This window comes from Arachis duranensis, chromosome 8, assembly GCF_000817695.3.
Source record: "Arachis duranensis cultivar V14167 chromosome 8, aradu.V14167.gnm2.J7QH, whole genome shotgun sequence".
Classification (NCBI taxonomy): Eukaryota; Viridiplantae; Streptophyta; class Magnoliopsida; order Fabales; family Fabaceae; genus Arachis; species Arachis duranensis.
In genome coordinates, this window is record NC_029779.3 from 12126223 (window position 1) to 12136332 (window position 10110).

General features: G+C 37.7%; 1 long non-coding RNA gene across 4 annotated transcripts; it reads right to left on the minus strand.

Moving 5' to 3' along the window:
• Positions 1-1324: 1324 nt before the first annotated feature.
• Positions 1325-4184, minus strand: LOC127741100 (uncharacterized). 4 transcript variants are annotated; one of them, XR_008002042.1, is made up of 4 exons: positions 3448-4184; positions 3247-3345; positions 3028-3132; positions 1325-1537 (listed from the first exon to the last, which is right to left on the minus strand). It is a non-coding gene; the product is annotated as an uncharacterized LOC127741100 (long non-coding RNA). The 4 variants fall into 4 exon arrangements; XR_008002040.1 differs by having other exon boundaries at positions 1325-1551; XR_008002043.1 differs by having other exon boundaries at positions 3028-3152.
• Positions 4185-10110: the final 5926 nt, after the last annotated feature.

Below are 10110 nucleotides of genomic sequence, written 5' to 3' on the forward strand. Positions count from 1 at the left end.
TTCTCTGTCCAGTTTCATGCCCTTGTGAAATTCAAATTTTGGGGTTTTGATTTTGAGTGAAATCTTGTGTTTTGGGTGTTTAGGTACACTCTATCCCTTGATTAATGTTAGGTTTGGTTTCCAAAACTGTTAGGTAAGGTAAGAGGTCTTGAACTCTTGTGAAATTTCAATTATAATGAGTCCTAGGTTGAATTATTGTAAATTATGTGTGTTATAGCTTGAAGTTGTGATTATTGGAAATTGTTGGAGCTTGTTGGTGCTTGATTGGAGTTGATTGGTAGCTTGGATTGTGGTTGAAAGCTCAACTTGTACTCAATTGGAGTTTTGGTTCATATTGGAAATCGGCCAAGGTATGGTTTCGGTTTCCTCTATGTATTATATAATATTCCTGGACACTTAGGCTAGTGACCCATAGGATAGGTTTGAATTGATATGGTTGTAAATGATTGGTTAGTTGATGATGTATGATGAATTGATATTGTTAATGTTATTAAATAATGATGTTGAGATATGATGTATGATGAATTTGTATGAATGAACATTGTTGATCATTAATATCGAGCATGAATGAGTTTGATGATGAAGATTGATAGTGATAGAATGATGATTGGTGAATGTGTTGGTGGAAAATTGTTTGTAATGTTATATATTTAATAATTGAGATTGAGAATGATGAAGTGTGATGAAAAAATTGGTATGAATGGTGAATTATGACCCAAGAGGGTAGATTGTGATGTAAATTGGAATTTGGTATTGTCTTGGTTTGATGTTGGTTGAGAATTTGGAAAATTGAGTACTTGTGAAATTTGGTAAAAAAATGGATTTTTGGTGAACTTCCATGAATCATTTCTTGAGCTACCTTGCTTGAAATTCAATTCTTTTTATACCAAATGAAAGATTATTGAACAAGCTTTAATTTTGGTAGAGGAAGATATAATTGCGGAAAGTTTGGTGTCAAAATCTGAAATTCTGCAATGTTGCAGAATTTTGTGATTTCTGGTATGTGCACACGCACAGCCTTGTGCGCACGCATGCCCCTGTGATTTTTCGAACCTGTGCGCACGTACAGCCTTGTGCGTATGCACACACAGGGGAAGGCTTTTTGTTTAGAGCACTAGCACAACCTGTGCGTGCACATGACCAATGGAGTTTTACAACCTGTGCGCACGCATAGCTCTGTATGTAACACCCTCACTACCAGAATGTCACGCTTCTGGCTGCGCCACTCTGGTAGCAAGAAGCATTACGACTACTTTATATACTAAATATTAAAATATGAGCCTGTGACTCAATACTGTATCGCTGATTTCTTTGAAAACCGGAAATGAATACTTTATCTTAAGAAAAATACAAGCAGACATAGATTCATATACAAAACCCCTTACAAAATATCTCATAATATAATATACATATAAAACATACAATTCCTATCCCTCTTACAAACTTGTAATAACAAAGGCGAGGGAAGAAAATAATCTAATTAATACAACATATAAACCAAACGCAGTATAACTCTTCATAATGCTTCATCTAGTTCCTGAAAAGGTAAAGCTGTAGCAGGGTGAGAACTTAACCACACGGTCTCACCACGGAGTTTCAAAGTTGTCATAAGAAGATATTTAACAAGAAAACTATTTTCAAGCTCAGCGATTATCATTGCCTTATGAATCTTTTAAAAACCAATAGATAATCGTTCAAAACCTTTCCAAAGAAACAATGTTTAATCTTTCAAAAATCCGAAACCTTTTCTTTCTTATAAGAAAAACCACATTCAAAAACCAACCATGCAATCAAACCACACAATCATTAATTCAGCACCAAAGTTCATTCTCAAATGTAGCACGCCAGGACAAACACAGGCAAGACAGACAAGGAAAGCACAAGTAGACAGCAGTTACAGCAAATAGTTCAAGTAGCAGTTAAGAACAGTTTAGCAATTAGGCAAACCAAAACAAGTTCAAACTCAAGTAAAGCATACAAATGCATATGATGCATGCCTGTCTTATGGCTGATGAGGCTCATCTGTCGGTTATCCAGCCAACCCGACAAGTCTGAATTGTACTTAGACTGTCCCCCGACATGCACCCCCAAGAGTCTATGCATAGCTTTTTCTCAAATAATCAATATTGCTCAACTGGGGTAACATTCCCGGGAATTTATATAGTGCCCGGTCACACTTATGTCGTAGGGTCAACAGAGTATCGAGTTTTCAACCTGGTACACGTGGTGGCAAGCCATGGTACTTTATCCAGGGAACCTCGTATCTCAGATAATTCAAATTCATAAGCCATGTGAATAATTCAAAGTTCGTATCTCAACATTCTCAACATTCTCAACATTATAATCATTCATCAATCCAAGTCTCATTTCCAATTTCATTCAAAAACCATATTTCAAAGAAAATCCTCACCATCCTTCGTTCCATTCCATCCATTAACAATCCCAAATCAAAACATAATTCTTTCTCTGATAAATAAATAAATCTTAAAACATATCATGTTTAAAAACAAATCTTTTTAATTACTTACTTCAAATAAAACTTCCAATTTTATAAAATTTCGGCAGCATCTCCTCTAAAACTCGGACACTGCCACCCTTTTCGGGTCCCATCAAAATATTTCTCAAACCTTTTCTCAACCATTTCCAAATTCCAACCATTTTCCAGAGTTGAACCAGTTCCAATATCAAAATTATTCTCAAATCAGACCAATTCCAATAATAAAACTCTTTTTAAAATCAAACCAGCTCAAGTATTAAATCATTTATAAAATCAGACCGACTCAAAATCAAACCGCTTTAATTCTAAACCAAGAAAAACCACTTTTCATAATAATCAAGTAAATAACTTTTCAAACCCATTTCTTATCAACAATTGTACTTCACTCAAGCAATCAAGCAACCAGTAATTTAGTCTAACAAACCATCACTTTCACAAGACAAGTATAATCACAAAAGTATATCTTTCTGCGTTAATATCTATTTATAACAACTCTGTAATATAAAATAGACTTTAAGAAAAACCCCTACCTCATTTACGACTTAGCTACGCGATAAATTCGATTTTTCTCTCGGCCCACAACGCGGCAGCCTCATCCTCAACTCTAAACCACTTTTACAGCAACCACAGCTACTCTAATCGTAATAAGAAATAACTGAAACTCAATCAAATAGCAAATAGTATCACAAAGTCTCAGCCACATATAACAGAACAGTGATTAAAAGAGTTTCAGAGCAAGAACGACTTACTGTACCAACAAGAAACTAGGTACAGCACAGCTGTAGCTCCAGCGATTAATTTCGGCAAGCTCCAACAGTGGCCGCCTCAACCAGCAGTGGAAGAACTCACTGCGACAACATCATCAAACATATACGACTTAAACGACGACTCTTACAGTAATAAGAATTTCAACGAATGAGGAAAAAATCTGAAACAAGGCTAAAACTTACCAAGAAAATGGCGGCTTTGACACTCGGAAGAACAAAACCTAGCATAAATGAACCAGAGCTGGAACCCAAACTGGAGGGGAATGGGGTTTGGCAGCTGCAGGGGCGTCCTCTGGCGGCTGCAGTCGCGGTTTTCCGGCAGCGGGGCTATGGCGGCAGCGGGAATCTCACTGGTGACAGTGACAGAACACAATAGAAGTAACGATGAACCCAACAATGACGGTACAGCTTCCATCCCTTCCACCGCGTTCTAGCGACGATGACAGATTTGGCGGTGATTCTCTGTTTGCGATTCAACGCGATGGCAGAGGTGAGTTTAGCACCAGAGATCTGACAAAGCTAGCGGTGATATCTCCCTCCCGCTCTGGCTCGTGGTTGGCGGCAACAGACGCGAAGTTAGTGACAGCTCCTCCCCTGTGCGCGTCTCTGTCCTCCGACGATGACAACGGCGAGAGAACGGGGTGGCTTGGCGAGGCGGCGGTCCGAAGCAGCACGACGGTGGTGGCGAGGCACGGTCTTCCTCCAAGGTCCGATGGCAGCGCGACTTCTCTTTCTTTCCCTCTCTCGGATCTCTTTCTCTCACAGCAGCGGCGACGGTGGCAGTGACACCCACCGCGCCGCCTTCCCTTCTCCCCCATCTGCTTCCTTCTTCGGTCCCCTTCCCTCTTCCCTTTTCTTTTCTTTTTCTTTCTTCCTTTTGTGGGTATCTGTGTGTGTGTGAAGGTGAGCCGTGGGTAAGGGGTGGGGTGGAGGGAGTGTCGATTAGTTAGGGTTTGGGGTAGATTAGGAAATTTTAATAAAGATAAGGGTAATAATATAATTTCATAAAATAAATGAAAAGATAAAATAATAATTAAAAACCAAATTAAATGTAAAGTATCCATCTTTAAAAATATATTTTAATTACCAATCTGTAAATTATTTTCAATTAAATGCCAATTTAATAAAAATTAGAGATAGGTAAATTAATTCTCCTTTATTTATAAAATAAGGTTAAAAATCTATATATTAAAATTAAGGCATATAAAATACTCATGATTTTTTTTCAATTATAAGGACTCTAAATAATAAATAAGAGTTTACTCAACTTTTATATAACAATATCTAAAATATAGTCTTAAATAAATATAATACATCATAATAATTTATTAAATTTTAAAAATTTAGGGGTCTTAGACTGTGCGCACGCACACGTTAGGAAGGGCAGTCTGTTGAGGGCGCTAGCACACCTTGTACGAGCGATCAGACTCTGTTTTCCAACTTAAACTTTGTATTCAACTAATTTACCTTCCCAACAAGCTTGTACACTTCTGAGACACCATTTTAAGACTCTCGAGCTTAATTTTGGGTATTAAAACATGGGAAAGAATCGAAAAGATTTAATTGATGTTATTTTGAAAAATTAGAAAATGGAGGCTTAGGTTTCATGGATGGGTTTGATGGAGTGTGAAGGTAGATTGGTATATGAATTGAGAACTGATGAACTGCTGAGTTTAGAATAGAAACGTGAATTGACAGTAGTTGAGATGAGTCGAGGACTCAGATTGGAAATGTTGATTTGACAGTGGTTGAGATGAGTCGAGAACTCGGAATGGAATGATGGATCCATATATATTGAAAATATTTTCTGAAAAATCATTGAACTACTATTTTATACTGAGATTGATGAGACGCTATGTGCCTGGCAGGGACAGTGGTTAATCCCGCCTGTCGAGGTAGCGGTGGCGGCATAAGGATGGTGGTTAATCCCGCTTACATTGAGATGTGAGGTCTGTGGCAAGAGTATCCCGCTCGCATCCCTTCGGATCAATAGAGTGTGCAGGCACAAAATCCTGGATGGTGTTCTGAGCACCATATCTCGAGGGTTCCCAATGATGATTCTGAAGGGCGACATCTCCATGGAGGTGTGTCGGGTTGGCAGTTGAACCGACAATGTGATATCATAGCCAATAGGATAGGCATTCATCATATACATCTTCTATCTGTTTGTTTGCATTGCCGACTTGTAATTGCTTGCCTATTTGTATAACATGCCTAATTGCCTACTTGAATTATTTGCCCTATATGCATATTCTTGTATTTTACTTGCATTGTATATAATTGTGCTTTCTACTGGAGGATAGGTTGGTGAAGGCTGTGGGACAGCGGAGATCTGTTAGAGTAGAAAATCCCCTAAGATATAGTACCATGTTTATTATGTTAAGGTTTTAGTTATTCTTTACTGTTTTATTTATACCTTAAGATGAATCTTGTGATGGATATGAAGTTCTAGGATTGCCTCTGGCGTCCCGGGGTCTTATATCTTACATCACTGGGCACTGTTACCATACTGAGAACCTCCGGTTCTCATACCATATTCTATTGTTATTTTTTAGATGCAGGTCACAACCCACCTCGGTAAGTTGCTTTGATGGTGACAGAAGCAGAGGATCATGGATACTTTTTGGAGTCCTTTTGATTATTCTGTTTATATATCTCTCACTTTTGCATCTTGCTTTTGCCTAGAGGCTTGTATTGAGAGAGAAAACTTGTATAAGCTACTTTAAACTTCAGATTCTGTTTTGTCTGTATATAGCTAGCCAGCTTAAACTCCGCGAGCCGTGGCTAGATTCTCATACTATTATATTCTTAGCTTTTGTTATATTATATATTATATTAATTCTTCTATTTATTATATGTATAAGATTTAGAATTATCGTAACCTTTGATTAACCTTTTCTTTACGACGCGAGGTAAAGCTTAGGCTAATTAGGGTGTTACATAGTCATTGAGAATGGAATGTTCTAGGTAATTGAATGATTGAGAAATGGTTGGAGAATATTCGGTATGAGTCTTTAGGTTATTTTGGGTATGGTTGATTAGGTTTGATTTTGAGTTTTGGAAAACTAAAGGACTTGAAACATTTTGGTAAAATCCTTTTTTGTTGAATTTTGACGAGGTATAACTTAGCCTCCGGACCCCCAATTTGAATAAAAGTTTATTTAAATGAAAGTTGGGTTCGAGATGTTTAAGACGTTTGAAGAACGAGTGAAAAATGTTTTAAAATGAGAAAGTTATGCACATTTGAAGTTCGGTATAAAAATATGAATTCTGTAGCTTTTAAATTTTACAAAGATTTTCAAGGCATGCGTACGCGACACTGGCATGCGTACGTGAGAATGTCATTTTTACAGGCATACGTGCGCGAGTTGTAACACGTGACGCAACCTCCCCTTCATGTTTCAAGTGTTCGCGTACGCAGACGTAGCTCGCGTACGCGACCTTGGCGATTTGACACCCATGCGTATGCGAGAAGGCATATGCATACGTGAGGCTTCTAGTTTGTTGAAAACTTTTTTTTGATATTTTAATGGTTCTTTTTGCTTTCTAAACTCCTTTAATGTCTATTTAGGACTCTTAGTACATAATTGGGCATTTGAGATTAGTGGGGACAAGTTAGGTGACTTAGAGTTAGTTATTTTTCTATTATGAGTTTAGAAGACGGTGACTTAGAGTTGGGATGTACTATGGAAGGATTAGTTATGTGAATTGATGGAACAATAGATTGATGGTGAATTTGAGAAATGGAGAACTAATGATGCCTATGATGAGTTTGGAACCTGGAAAGGAATGGTGGAATTGTTCGATATTGAAAGTGATCTCTAAATGATAAATTATGATGATATATTGCTTTGGTAAGTCGCTATGCGTCTCAGGCAAGGACGGTGGTAAATTCCGCTTGTTGAGGTTGCGGCATCGGCGTAAGGACGGTGGTTAATCCTGCTTGTGTTCAGATGTGAGGGCAAAGGTAGTATCCCACTCGCATAACCTTCTCTGTTACAAGAGTGTGCATGGCACTATATCCCTGGCATGGCAAAAAGGCTACATCTAAAAGAATGTGTCGAGTTGGCAACTTTGAACCGACAATGTGATATCACAGCCAATAGGACAGGCATTCATCATATACACCTTCTATATACTTGTTTGCTTTTCTTAACTTCATTATGCCTAAATGAATCACATGCCTACTTGCTATTTGTTTTACTTGCTATATATGTATATTACTTGTGCTTTACTTGTTTGCATTAATTGTGCTTTCTGCTGGGATTGATGAGGCTTGGTAGGCGGTGGTGATGGGATTGCATGGAGGAAAGGTTAGTGAAGCTGTGGGATAGTGGTGACTAGTATTAGTTAGAAATCTCTTAAGTTAGATTACCCTATTTATGGTTTAATTTATATATTTTAGTAAGCTTGAATATCTTGTATTGATGTGAAGTTCTAGGATTGCCTTTGGCTTCCCAGGACCTTATATTTTATATATTGGGCACTGTTACCATATTGAAAACCTCCAGTTCTCATACTATATGCTGTTGTTGTTTTTCATATGCAAGTCGCAACCCACCTCGGTGAGTTTGCAAAATGGTGACAGAGTGGAGGATTGCTTTTATCTTTTGTATTTTGTTTATTTTGATGTAGTATTCTCTCACTTTTGGATTATTGTATTTTATTGCCTTAGAGGCTTTACTTCTGGAACTTTGAGAGATAGCATGTTGCTATTTTAAACTTCAAATTGTGTTGTATTCTGTTTGAGATAGTCAGCCTAAACTCCGCAGGCTATGTCTAGTTCTCTTGTATTCTCTTTTGTTTACTTTAATTATTACCTTGTGTATCCTGGAGCTATCTACAAGGTTTTATACATATTATGTTTTGCACTTTTCGTTCCAACGCATTTAGTTATCGTGTGTGAACGCTTCGCGCTTTGTATCTCTATTCTATGAGTCTTCGATCCTTTATTCCTTTCATTGGGCTTCTAGTTATACTATTTCTTGACTATATACTATTATATGGAGCTTTAGAATTGTTGTTATACTTTATCGTCTTTGTTTCACGGTTATAGGGTGAAGCATAGTGTGATACGGTATTACAGGATGAGTATCCAGAAATTTGGCAGCATATTGAGAGAAGAGGCTGGAGCGTGCTTTGCAATATGCACATTAAGGTGGGCCAACTGAAGGTCCAAGAATTCTATGAGAATACTTGGATTACATACCGGGATGTCTGCAAGGTGAATACAAAGGACTGCCGCACTTTTGTGAAAAGAAAAATCCTTGATTTTAGTCCAAAAGGTGTCAGGGAGATCCTCCAACTGTCACCCAAAGTCACACTTTGAACACTTACAATGAGAGGATGAGTCGAGACCGGAGATATGATCAAGTACTTGCTGACATTTGTCTCCCGGAGCCCAGTGGAGACTAAGTGCAGATGGACAGCTAAATCAATTAGGGTGGAGTGACCTCAAACCAATAGCAAGAGGATGGTTAGAGTTCATCCAAAGATTCCTCCTTCCAACAAGCAACCACTCTAAATGCACTATGGACAAAGTATAATGATCCATTGTATCATGATAGGGTATGAGGTAGAGGTGGAAGACACAATTCCATTACAAATATACAACATTACCTCTAATTCGTCCTCACATGCCAAGTTAGCATTTTCGTATCTCATCCACCGCATATGTGAAGCCTCTAGAATGAACTTGGAGAATAGCATTATCATCCCAGTTGAGAGGTCAATCTCTAAGAAGACAATGGAGTATGCAAGAGTTCAAAGGAGAGATCAAGCCAAAGAAACACAAGAAGCTCCACCACAACAAGAGCAACCCCTCATGCTTCAAGGACACTATTTTCTGCCACAAGAGTATTAGAAAAAAACTCACTGCATCTCTTAAGCAAATGAGGGCAAACCAAGATAGCCATGGTGTCTTTCTCTATCAGATTGTGACTAAGCAAGAAAGTCAGCATCTCGAGCTCACCCAAGTGAGACAAGATATAAGGAGGCTATGAGGACCACAAGGAGCACAATCGATTGAGGGAGATGGCCACCATAATCATTGAGGTGGTTGAATTCTTTTTATACTTGTCTTCTATCTCTCTTCCTTTATGATTATAATTCCATCTTTCTGTTTTCTGTTTATTTGCATGATTTCTATTTTTCTGTTTTCTTTAGTTTTTAGTTTAATATTTTTATTTTAATGATGCCTCATGTCATGTCTTCAATCAACATTTAAAAAAAAGAGAGAAAAGTGGTGTTATTATATTATAAGTTGAGTTTATTTTACAATTGTCTTGTCATATTACATGTGGTGGTATATAATTGTGATTATGATTGCATAGAGGGAATGATGTATGAATGACCTTGGAAATGAGGGATGTTAATTCTTGATGAATAAAAACTTAGAGAAGTATTATGAAACCTCAAAAAATAGACAAAAGATTGACCCTTGAATCAAAAGAATTAAACAAGAAAAAGAAAAAAAAAGAGAGAGAAAAAGAACTAGCAGAAAAAAGAAAAAGAATGATAGAAAAGATCAAAAAGAAAATCAAGTTGCAAAGCTCTAAGTATCAATGGCTGAGACCCAATTATGTGTCTGTGGTGTCTATTGTTCAATGGATAGCTTGGGTGATTAGATCTGAGGGATGCTTCATCACCCGATAACTTGGACCAACTGGTCCGGGATTGCCGTTAGAAAATCCGTTACACAAGCCACCTTGAAACAAGAGATTTAGCAGTCCAAAGAGACTACGGACATCGATATTTGGGATCAAAGTTTTAGCTATATGCTTGTGGTGCAACAGTGTCAAAGAGAGGCTTGAGTAACTAGATCCGCAAGGTGCCTCATCACCCACT